Below are 13,488 nucleotides of genomic sequence, written 5' to 3' on the forward strand. Positions count from 1 at the left end.
CATTGTAAAAAATAAAATAGGCCTACCCTATGGCCTGGTGGTTAAGTTCAGCGCGCTGCACTTCGGTGGCCCGGGTTTGGTTCCTGGTTGTCAGCGGCCGTGCTGTGGCGATGACCCGCGTACAAAATAGAGGAAGATTGGCACAGATGTTAGCTCGGGGCAAATCTTCCTCAACAACAACAAAATAAGTAATTAACTGATATTTCATTTTGTAGAGGTTGGGAGAGAAGGGGAACTAAGTTAATTGGTCTTTTTGAGGTCACTTAAAAGATAGTCTCCAGCCGGCCCAGTGGCATAGTGGTTAAGTTGGCACGCTCTGCTTCAGCAGCCCAGGGTTCACGGGTTTGGATCCCAGGCTCAGGCCTACACACTGCTCATCAAACCATGCTGTAGTGGCATCCCATATACAAAATAGAGGAAGATTGGCACAGATGTTAGGTCAGGGACAAGCTTCTTTGAGCAAAAAGAGGAAGGTTGGTAACAGATGTTAGCACAGGGTCAATCTTCCTCACCAAAATAAATAAATGAATAAATAAAAGTTAGTCTCAAGATTAAAAGAAAATAGTCCTTCCAAATTCTGCTTTGACTGAATTGAACAGTTGTTTCCGGGTTAAACAAATTCCACGAAACGTAGTATATAAAATGCCTATCACCAGTACCAGTGCACGCTAGATACCCAGCAAATGTCAATTATAGCCGAATCATTCAAAGAGATGCCAATGTAAATATAAGGTTAGGATGATTAAGGACTGGAAAGAATCAAGCATCAATATTCTACTTCTTTTTATTTTAACATTCTGATTTGATTTTATTTTGACATTCTGATTACAATGCATTTTCACTGTATAATCTGGAAAATATAAAAATATAATATTAAAAGTATAAAGATCATAAAACATAATAAAAATCCTGTCCTTCTTTTATTTTACCCAGTGGTTTTTAGCTCACAATCTCTTTTGCCTTAGGATTTGATTTTTAGCAAACACTATTTTATGCTAGCCCACTCTCTATCTCTATTCTCTTTACTGGGAAACCACTTTACTGAGCTTGAGAACACATGGTGCTCAGCCAGGGCAAGATAAAAAAGCATTAACATCAGGGAAGCCTCCTGGCCATCTAAGGAAGACCAAAGAGTGCCCTTATCTCCATGGGGTCACCAGTACTTTGACTTTAATGTTCAGTGTTGTCATTGTACCTAGAAGTGATCTGGCTCAAGGGAACCAACTCTCACTAATCAAACCATGAAGAGCCAGTGAGTCAATTATTGATGTATAAAGAGAAAAAGATGTACCTAGAAGACAAAAAAGTTCCTGTCAATTAGTCAGACATTCTTCTCCTATAAGACAATATGCATGGGAAGCTAAATTATAATCAGTAACTTGCTTGAGGTAGGTGGTCTTAATGATGAGTGTCATCGAACTATAAACACCAGATGCATCTATCCACTCCAGAATTTGCCTGCCAAAATGTCTAGGGCATCTGCAGGACTAACAAGAACGTTCTTTTCTCCTAGGGAGTACCAGAGATATTCTGACAAATGTTACTTCTTGACACTTCTTTTTAATTACTCTAGGCTAGCCATCTTTCTTCTTTTAATACCGTCTTTCTATAAAAGTGTGTCATAAAATTGGTTAAATTCAGCCTACTACATCACAATCGTATTCCAGTTCTGCTTCTCTAAGGAGTCTCCTTGATTGGAGTTTTAGGTGTTATCAAGACTTTCCAGTCCTATGTTTACAGGTGTCTCTTGGTTTACCCACAGAGAGTGCTAATCAAATCTGTTATGTGTAGATTTTACCAGACCAACTCATTGAAAGTGATGTTCTTTCCAACTTCTTGGTGGACACCTTACTATTGCACCCTGTATTGAGCACATAAGGCCCCCTGTACATCTCTTTAGTAATAGAATTATTGAGCCTCCTTCTAAATAATTTAGAATATGTCTAAATGCATTTTCCACAGGGAATTTTGGCTTACATAACTCAGTCACTTCAGAGAATACAGTATCATCATCTAAAAATCCAAGATCTAGACATCTGGTAACTTCCTTTTGAAGGGCAAATGCTTCTCTATTTTAAATCCTTCCTAGCCTTCCAAAGGCAAATGTGTCTCTTATACTATTTTCCTAAGCCAAGTAAACATCATTAAGTGGGGCTTTGGCAAAGTTTGGATTCATTAAGTGATGTTTCTATTTGAAATTATAAATATAAAAACAATCCTTATGTTCCATTTGCCTGCACCTTAAGGATAGATCTATTTACTTCAAATTTTAGTGTAGACTCAGGATTATGTATACTGCTTTATGCTGCAGGAACATCCTGACTCAGATGCCTATGCAATTTATACGAACAACTCAGAACAAATTCTTCTAAAACAAAGAAGTTGTTCACTATGCAGTATTTAAGGATGTTTAATCCTTACATTAACTGTAGCTTTTAGGAAGAGTACAGATTATAATTTTTATAAATATCCTTTTATTGGACCCCTGGGAATTTCTATTACATCAAACCAGGTACTGTCTTTTTCCCCACACAGTCCATATTTTACAATCACTCAGTACAGTTGTATTACAATTTTAATAAAAGAGAAGAAAAGAATATCTAAAAATCCTAACTAAGCAGGAGGCAGAAGATTAAAAGTACCTCTTCCTCATACTACCAAACTACCGCTTTGGGGAATATCTTTTTATTTTGTCCAGGGCTGAATTTCTAGGGAAGCTTCCAGAACTGGACCCATCACCTCTCACCTTCCATCAAATTATAAACCAAGGGGCAGGCCCCCTGGCTTAGCGGTTAGGTGCGCATGCTCCGCTACTGGCGGCCCGGGTTCAGATCCAGGCACGCACCGACACACAACTTGTCTGGCCATGCTGAGGCGGCGTCCCACATACAGCAACTAGAAGGATGTGCAGCTATGACATATAACTATCTACTGGGGCTTTGGGGAGAAAAAGGGAAAAAAAAATAGGAGGAGGATTGGCAATAGATGTTAGCTCAGGTCCGATCTTCCTCAGCAAAAAGAGGAGGATTGGCATGGATGTTAGCTCAAGGTTGATCTTCCTCACACACACAAAAAGAAATTATAAACCAAAAGCATAGTGATGTACAAGGGGGAGGTGGGGCTGTGGGAGTTGGTGGCATGTCGGTACATGGACTCTCTCTTCCTTTGAACTTTCTATAAGTCTAAAGTAAGTCGTAGTTGGAAACATGAGAGAAATTTCAAAAGTACGTGAAATCAGCTAACTAAATTGTGAAACATAAGTTATCACTATTAATCTTGAGTAGTTATTTTAAAACGCACCAGGTTTTTTTTTTTTTGACATAGGAAAAGAAACAAGAAAAACTACAAGCACGTTAGCACAAAGCATCTGAGGATTACGCAGTGACTCTGTCCCCTTACCACCATCACAAATGTGATGGTCATGCTCATATTTTCCTATCTTTACATCACCTGGATAACAAATTTCGTAAATTTCATCATAATTTTTGATAATTGATTGTGAAATTTTTGTCTTCATAACTATGATTCTTGGAAAATGATGTCAAAATCAAGATATTTTTCTCCCATTCCAACAGTCTCAATCCATTTTCCATTTCTCTCCCACACATATCTCCCTTCCTTCTCTCACACCTCTGCACTTTCCCTTAGCAAGTTCAGAATTTCTGCAAGTGGCTGGCAAAGATTATCTATGTCCAGTATAAGAAACAACTGTGCCATGAGGAAGGACAGATCCAGGCTATGGTGAATGATAAATTTGCTTGCTGCAGCCACACCAGTTTAATGGACTATCATCTGATCTCTGTGCAACTTTTTATAACTCTACTACATTACCCCTACTAGTGTTGCTCTCTGACTTAGTTCTCAACTTGGCAATGTGCCTTCGTGGAGGCACTGCAGCCCTGTTACTACACAATTCTCCATCTGGTTCTGTATCATGAGTTACAGCAGGTATGGTAAGCAGAGTGGCATGACCTTTTAGGACCCCAAAAGGCACCCTGGCAATCCACAAACATCATCTAGGATACAGACGGCAAAAATTAGGAGAAAATATGGAAATTGGGAAAGGACATAAAAGAACAGTATTAGCAAAATAATTAAAACAATTTTGGGCAACATAAGTGAAAGAGGGGAGCTATTTTTGACCCCCTAACTAATATATTAAAATCTGTCGTTTCACATACTCATACTGCATGCATGAGTTAGCTTTCTTTTTCTCAGCCCCAGCAACAGCTAAGAATACTTTGTTGACAGTTTTTACCTCACAAATTTGGCTCCCTGATCCAATTTTTCTTTACAAGGAAAAAAAAAGAAAAGAAAAAATCTTAAAGATCTTCCCCCAAATGAGATTCTCTTTCCCTCTGGGTTTTCATTGATTTATAATTGCATCACTATTTCACATTCCTATTAGAACACCATCTTCTCACGCCCAGTCTGGCAGAGGCTTTCCTTTGCATTTGACAGGATGTCCACCAAATCTTCCTATTATGGAGGGAGCTTCGGGTTCTGGGGAAATCAATAGATGTTTAGCTACTAGAGAGACAGGGAGATGGAGAAATGTAAATGGTGGCTGCTAGCAACCACTGGAATAGGAATGTCTCTAAAGGCTGAAATGAGGGCATGAGTCTGCAAGCTGTGGAATTTAAGCAGTTATGTAACCACATTTTCGGGTTAATTATTCATTCTCTCTCTTTTGCCCATGTTCCCCTTAGGTGAGCCCCTCTTGGGAGCCCAGCATTGTAATTTCGCTGTGAATTGCTGCTTCATTGACCATCGTTTTTGTCTGAAAGGGAAATGGCCTTTCAGAGAAATCGTATTTATTTCAGTTGCTAAATAACAAATCCTTGGCCTCTGTGATTCACATTGCTTTGCCGTTAATTGTGGACAGTGTTCAATTATACATGGAGGCAAAGACAGGTTTCTCTTTCAGGCATGCCCTGTCAAAAGCCTGCCTCCCTGCTATCTGCCGTGGGTGTTCCATTGTAATGATACTGCTAGCTGCCTTTTCCCTCATCTCTGCCTGAAAATCAAATCATCTGCTCAAAAGTCAATGAAAGATCCCAAGCTGCTAAGGCAGCTAAACAGATCTGCTAACAATAATAGCCTTACTGAGGAGAAATGGAGAAGAAATTCACTCTGTATTTCTCAGAAAAGCATTCTGGGAAACAGGATGCCACACCAAAGCCCAGCTCTAAAATGCATCATGGGCTGGATGGATCATATGCCTAGCCTCGGGACGCGGGTGGACAGCTCACATGTAAACAGATGGCTTTCTCCCCGCCACACTTCACCCCACAGCTCCTGAGAGTGAGATGCTGCAATTAACTGCTTTGGACTGGCTAGGGCTATTGTCTAACAAGTTTCCATTCATTCTGAAGGCAAAGACCTGAGTCTTGGAAAATGTTTTGAGATTAAGGCTTTCAAGCAGCAAACCTTACCATCAAGGAGAAAGAACAGCCTCCTGTGGAAATAGCCAAACCTAAAATAAAACTGACCAAGCAGAAAGTTATAAATAATATTATATTAACAGGGTTTTGAGGTGCAGCCAAATATTTTGGAATGTTCTCAGTCCAAACAAAGGCAGCATATTTCTCATTTTTTCCAACCTCATGACTGAGACAAGAGATAAATGGAAAGGAAAAAAGCCCACAGTTGCGAAATATAAATTTAAAAGAAAAATCAATCTGGACAGTCATAAGAACGAGGTGGCAGGCAAAAATTGGACTCATTTATGAAGAAATGCACAACATCCTCTAACAGACAATAATTAAGGTACAGTGAAAAGAGCAAAGAATTTGGAGGCAGAAAGAAGTTGAGATTCTAAGTCCAACACTCACAAAATGTGTGTGTCTGGGTAAATTTCTTAGTTTCTCTGGGCCCCATGTTCTTCTTCTGGAAAATGGAGATGATGGCACTGAGCTCACAGAGTTGTTACAGGGATTTAAAGAGACCAAGAACGGGAGTGCCTAGCTCAGCGCTGAGGAATACAAATCCTGTACACACAGGAATGTCAAATCTCCACCATCTTCCGCTGCTTCCTCAAGTCCCTCCAGCCCTAGCACACAGATGATCTGAAGATTTGCCTTGGACTTAAATGTATTAAAAAATTTGGTTTTTGTTTGTTGTTGAACGTAATTGTGTCATACTAAAAAAAAGGTAACTGGGCTAGAAATCTAGCGAAATGGGTCTGTTACCGATTCTGCAACTGTCTGACAGTTCTAGCTTCACCTCTCTGGGCCTCAAGTTCTCGTCTTTAAAGTGAGGACACAGGAGTAGACAATCTATACTGAACCTTCCCGTTTTGGCATTCAAGGAATTTCGGGATCTATGCCTGTTCAAACCAAGAGTTCTCTGCTTTGTTTTATTTTGGTTTCCCTTTCTTGATATGTTATTTCAAAATGAATTTTGGTATAACTAATACTGGGATTTTTCTTTTATATGTGGGGATCGTAATGCAGGCCAAAGGAGCCTTGTTTTCAAAAGATGTTCAATACATGTTTGTGGAATGAATAAGTTACACTAATTAGGATGAAACAGAATGCTGCTCTTAAGATAAAACCTTGGTCCAATCGCAATGAGTTGCTCCTCCTTAATTATAGCTCTCCTACCCTCTACTCCAATTTCTATGGAAACATCAGAAGTGCTGCCCCTTAATATTGTCAAATGAAGTCAAGAGCAGGTGGTTAAAAACTTCTGCTTCTAAACCATGTTTATCCATAGTTTATGAACCCTTTAGTGTTTTTATTAAGCTAAGGAGCTTCAGAAAAATAATATAAATATCTCTCCCAAAATAAATAACAAAATAATGATAAGTCATCCTTTCCCAATAAATCCTAAAAGAGAAAAAAAAAAAGCCTAAACTTAAAGGTCTGACTTAAACGCTTTGTATAAGCCCACCGCAGACTGTAGCATCACCTTTGTCTCAGACTCAAACAAGCGGAAGGTGCAGAAGAGAAATTCCTTCTCCATCTCCAGGAGCTGAGCAGTGGGGGTGGGTAACATGACTTTCTGATCTTGTGAGGTTTCTGTCAAGTGTATGTCAAGCCTGCAGAACATGAAAATGTCTGGATTAATCTATGAATCAAAGCACTGTTATTCGTAAACTTGGGAATTTGTATTCAGTGGGAAGTTAAAATTAAAAATCATGTCTGCCTATGAAGGAAGAATTCTGCTGTCAATGTTTAATTGTTTTTGTTAGGAGGTGTGTTCCCTCCACTTCTATCGACTCCTGGACTATTTATGTGTCAAGATTGGAATTTAAATGGCTATAAATAGAAAGAGGCATTGGCTGGAATTTCCTTCCCTCTGGCTATAACATCTCTGCGGGCATGCGTTGTCCCTGTCAGTTGCCTTACAGTTGGCACCTTATAATTTTCCATTTTCATGGGTGTATTTTGAATTTCCTTAGGAGTCAGTTCTTCTATTGGTGGGATGCAGCAAATCTAGAAAGGAGCTTTTGTCAAAGCAAAAATTTTTTTTTAAAAATCATGAAGTGTTTTACCAATGGGATTTCAGACATGTTTGTTTGGCTTTCAAGCTCACACAAATATAACTGTTGACTAGACTACCTCTGATGAATTGTCAGTTTTAAATAGATTCTCCACTTCATTCTCCACATACTCTTCATTGAATATGTTCCAATTATGATTCTCTGTATTAAGTGATTCATTTTCTTTTTCTGCTGTCAGAAACTGAAGGAATTTTGAGCATGTGTATATTCTGGTGAATACATATAAACAACAAAGTTGGCCCCCAAACTCCTCTCCAATATGAAGATTTCATGGGTTCATAAATTTGGAAATAATATTGCCAAAAAATTGGCTTTCTTTTAATATTTAGAAGTATTTATTTCCAATACTATCTGAATTGTCTTGAAAAGCACTGGAAAAATTTATTCTGAACCTGCTAGGCCTTTGTTAAAAAGAAATAACTTTTCAGAATCATATAAATTCAGTTTAAAAACTTGTCAGCCAAATTTTAATAGCTAGGCCGCTTATACTTTAAATTTTATACAAAGCATTGTCACAGGTGATTATCCATTCCATCATATTAGTACACAATGGCCTTCGAGATCCTTCACAATGTGCTAGACAATACTCATTGACTTAGTTCCCATTAGTTTCTAACCTATTGTTTTATTCCATGTCGACTGAACGGCGCATACATATTCCCACTGCTATGCTTTTATCCATGTCTGGAATTCTCTACTCCCATCTCTTTCTATGCTTGGCAACGATCTACTTTTTCAAAATATAAGTGCAGGTCTCATACTTCTTTATATCCAAAATACCTAGACTAGTCTAGCACATAGAGGATATGCACCAAAAGTACATGAGTGGCAATTAGAACACTTTCTTTTTACTAATGTGTAACCATGCAGCAGTCCCATCACATTTTTCTTTCTTTATTTTTTAAAGTGAAATGGATTATATCTGGTCTACCATGCATACTACCTTAGAACATGTACTATAGTTTAAAATTAGGCTCTAAATGGCATGCTAAAAGACTTAGTGAGCATTCCAAACTGTCTGATTTCTATCCAGAAGTAATTAATGTAGGCAGGATCTGGCATATAATAGTAAAGTTTTAAAAAACTTTAAACATTTATGGCACTTTGAAATTCAGTGTGCTCTTTCATTCCATTCTATCAAAGTGTGTGAACCTGGGCAAGCCACAGTCAGCAGCCCTGAATTCAGTAATTCTGACACCAAATCCAGGACTTTCTTGACTACTTCACAGATATTGAAGGCCCTATGATGAGATGGACAGATTCTGAATGGGAGGGGGAAAAAAACCCTAAAGGAATGTCAGAAGCATCACTCCCAAATAAATGAGATGGAACCACTGAACAGCAAGTCACTCACCCATGAGAACTAGGAGAAATAGAGATGATACATTTACTTTTAGAAAATCATCACACATACCTAAAGCCATCTAGAGCAATGCAACATATTAATATTTTCCATTTTAAAAAGGCAAAGTGAAAGGTTTTATATTCACATCTGGGATCATTTGAACATCCTTTTAATGGTTCCTTCTATCATAGCCACCCTGGGGAATCTTTTCCTGTAAAGCTATTACTGTCACTTCCCAAATTTCACAGGCTTATTCATCACCATTACTGTAGACCCGAGAAAAGAAGAGCAACCCTACTATGAATATTTGTATTGATTTTTGACTATTAGAGCAATTTAACATTTATTACCTCATTTAATCCTGAAGCACCTGTGAAGAAGAGAGGATTGGTTTCTTTTCTTCATATATAAATTGAAGAAAAGAAGCCCAAAAGAGTTAAGCATCAAGTCACAGATCGTAGAAAAGATTGTAATAAAATACAAGATATTTATAAGGATTTGATTCCCAAGCACGGACATTCCAGTTCAGTTCCCTCCTCCAACACCCTCTTAAGGTTCTCTTATGGTTAGGGTTCTTATGGAAAGGAAACCAGAAAATAATTTAAAATATCAGTCAATTACTCAATTGAAAGCAAAAGAAAAGAAAAAACAAAAAATAAAACATCATATCATCAGGAGCAGGAATTAGGTGCCCGGAGGGGAATGAGACAATGGCCCTAAACCAGCAAGCAGATAGCCCATGGATTTTGATAATTCATATCAAGTTCCTCAAGAAAGTAATGAGGACAAAAATCTTATGATCAAATATTTGGGGGAAATTAAACACAGTTAAATAGACTTCTTTATTTCAAGACCTTAATATACTAGTGAATAAAGTGAATTTACAAGAAAGAACATAGTATGCAATTTTCCTCAATTAATTTAACTTATTCAACTGTGGAACTCCTTCCCCCAGTCTTTTTTTCCCCATGGGGAATCTAAAGAGATGGCCACACCTTTTTTTCATGGACACAATTCTGGGGGAAAATGCTCTATCCATGTCTCTACAATTGAGCAATCCACTGTATGAAAGCTAAAGAATATTTCAAATCTATATGTTTGTAGTGTTAGAGATGTCTAGATTTGTTTTACCACCTTTTCATGTATTCTGATTGTATTCAAATCATGGGCATATATTTGTAGAAACATTAAGGGCAAGCCAATCCTTGAGCTTACTGATATGTGATTATTTCATACTGTTTTGATTTTTGTTATTTTACATAATCTATGTTTAAAGTAGAAGAAAGGATTTTCATTTGGCCTCTATCATGTGAGAAATCAAGTATCTAAATATGACAGGCCATGTGCACAAAGAAGTAAGACAGTATCCTATACTGAGAGAAGTGATTCTGTTATAGGAAGTGGTAATAGCTTATTGAGCACTGGCATGAACTAGGCTCTTTTTTAAGACTCTTCTTAAGTGCATTAATTCATTTAATGCCAATGAAGACCCTAAAAAACAAATACCATTATTTTCTCCCTTTACAAACCGAGGAATACAGCAAAGTTAAGTAATTTGTCAAAAGTCACCCAACTAATAAATTGCTGTGGCAGAATTTGAGTTCATGTAGTCATCTCCAGAGTTTGTGCATGTAACCATCCCTTGCTAGCATTAGCAATAAAAATGCAACCTTTTTCGGATTTCTATTCTTGCTACTTAGAAATAGATATAATAACTCAAGTATATATTTCTTCCATAAGTGCAGATTGAAAGAAATACATTTGTTCTCATCTTGGAAATAGAGAAACAGTTAAACACTAAAGTTTAAATTCCTTTTCTCCTTGTATTTAAGTCAACTCTTTTGATAACTAGCCCTGGTTCAACCAATGAAAAATCACACAGGAGATACTAGCAGGAGGCACCGGTTTGTTTTCATAATGGACTTAATAGAAATGAAAATATTACTTTAAGGAAAAGATGTGTGGCTGATTTTTCTCCCTTTGTTCAGCATTACTGATATGCCCCAAAGGAAAGTTTTCACTGAGCACATTGATATGTGGCTTAAGAATCACAGATCTACAAACTAAAAAAGGAAAAAATCTTAGATAAAAAAGTGACAGTTAACCTGAAAATTATTGGTCTCTAAGATGTAACTTTTAATCAAAGGGAACTTGAAATGAGGAACATTTATTAGTGAATTATTTTTAGCTTTGAACTGATCCCTAATGGCTCTCAGAGCAGTCCCGTTTTAACCTTGGGATATATCTCATTATCACATCTATAGACAGAGATCATTCACAGTGCAGATTGAAACTACAATTTTGAAAGAGATGTGCTCTATTTAATTAGATCAATCTCCTATATATGTTTAATTTCAAATTTTGTTGACTTTTTATGAAATCTTAGCAATAAGAATAATACTAAGGGTACACAATCCAAGTTTAATAATACCCAAAACTCACAAGTTCTTTCCCAAGTAGATGCAAAGGCATTGTCTAATATCCTTGAAATCCAGGCAAATGACAGGTCTTATTCTCTATATTTTATAGAAAAAAAAAGATCTTGAGTCAGAACAAAATGTAATGACTTATTTAAGGTCAGACTGATAGTTATGTTGATATTCTATGTAGTGGGGTTTTTTTCTTTAAATTCTATTTCTTTGAGTGACAAATGAGGAGATAAATGTGAAAACATTTTGTGTGGTTCTTTTTCATAATTTAACAATGATTTATTGATATGTCCACCTCTTATTTGCTTATGCTGCTCTGACTTAAATAAAGAAATTGAGGATATTATTGAAATAATAATGTTTCTTCTGTAGTCATATAATGAGGTTATAGAAATATTAAGTGCTGTGTTTTCTCTAAAGGAAATCATTTGCATTGTTTATTTCAACCATGATGACAAACCCTAATGCTTGTGTATCAGGTCTAAAAAATAACTAGGACTGATCTAAAGAAGATTGGTCAAGGGCCTCATTTCTTTGTGACACCTTTATTTGTTTTCGAGTGTATTTAATAATCTGGTGTAACTGTCGGTCACGCCAGCAGAGGAAACCAAATCTACCTCAGGTATTTTAAGCAGGAAGTTATCCAATACAGGGTATTAGGAGTTTATAAAATCGTTGGAAGGGCTAGAAGAATGGGTTCTAGGCTGAATCTCCCGGAAACTGCTCTCAGAACAACACAAAGTGGAACTCTGATCCCACCACTAGAACTATGGAGTCAGAAAGCACACTGCAGAGTAGTGATCCAGAGATCAGAAAGCTGGAATCCACTGATGCTACTGCTGCTGCTTCTGCAGCTGCCTCTGGGACCCAGGAAGCTGGAAAAAGGCCACTGGAATGCTTTTGCAGAGGAAAACATTGTCTTCAGAACCCTGGTTGCCAGAAGGACGCACCCAAAGGGAACAGTAAGACACCCTTTGTCTCATTTTCACTTTCCTAGTTTTGTGTGCTCCTCTCTTCAGCAAAACCCAATTCTCAGCCAGAATTCTAACTAAATTGAAGTCTGGGAAATTTCTAAGCATTGCAGCTTATGCAGTACAGAGAAGCACAGCAAAAGGAGGATGGAATGAGATTGAATCAGACACTATACAATATCTACCAAATGTGAATTAAAATTTTTAGCTATGATTAGCTTTAAGTTACTTTTTGTCAATTCTAAGGCACCATTGGTTGCATGATATACCACTATTTTATATAGTCCTAAGAAAGAAAAAATACTGTCCATTAAGTTATGAAACAGTGCTAAGATGCCTTCAATTGTAAGATGCAGGCAACTTCAAAGATTCTAACATGTAAAGAGATCATGTTAGAATCAATGAAATACAGTACACATGTCATGATAGATTGTAATGGTATGACCTTTCTAGGATGGTATGCATGGCTATACAGAGCAGTTCACTGTTTTTAGAGAAATATTGAAAGGTTCAAATAAATTAACATTTCCCTTTTAATTGACATGCTAATATGTAAAGAGAAAAGAGCCAAAGGATAACAGAATGTTAAAAGACTGGAAGAGATATTTTATAATTTACCAATACATGGATAATTTACCAAATTAAACAACTGAAAACTATTTATACCTCTCTAGGTCAAGAACAGATTACATTGCAAATTTCCCTATTAAGAAATTCTGACCTTGTTGAGAAATGAAAAAAGACATTTTGTGAGTAATGTTAAAATACATTAAATCAAGCAACCCAGAGTGACTATATTCTGCCAACCTCAACCAACCACAATTGCTACACAAAGGGTCATCCTTCTCCCTGGGTAGAGTGCTGTCGGGGAGAGTAGAGAGAAGCAGAGAGCCAGGAACATGTGCAAAACCGCAACTAGTCAATTGTGAGCCAACTGGAAGCTTATGAGACTGACAAGACCCCACGCTAAAGCTCAATCCGGATGGATACAGCAGGGTCTGCATACGGTTTAAGACATGAAGGTCAAGTGAAATTGCAAGGAGAGAAGCAATCGGTCAATATGCTGAGGAAACAAAGTAAATGGTCTAATTTCGGAGCATGAGGTAGACATTTGTGGAGTACCTACCACGGGCCAGGCACTATTCCAGGTGCTGTTAGCAAAAGAAAGGCGGTCAAGAGGTACAGACTTCCAGCTATAAAATAAATAAGTCCTGAGGACATAATGTGCAGCATGGT

This window comes from Ceratotherium simum, chromosome 15 (genome assembly GCF_057802395.1).
Source record: "Ceratotherium simum simum isolate JZ-2026a chromosome 15, ASM5780239v1, whole genome shotgun sequence".
NCBI classification, from domain to species: domain Eukaryota; kingdom Metazoa; phylum Chordata; class Mammalia; order Perissodactyla; family Rhinocerotidae; genus Ceratotherium; species Ceratotherium simum.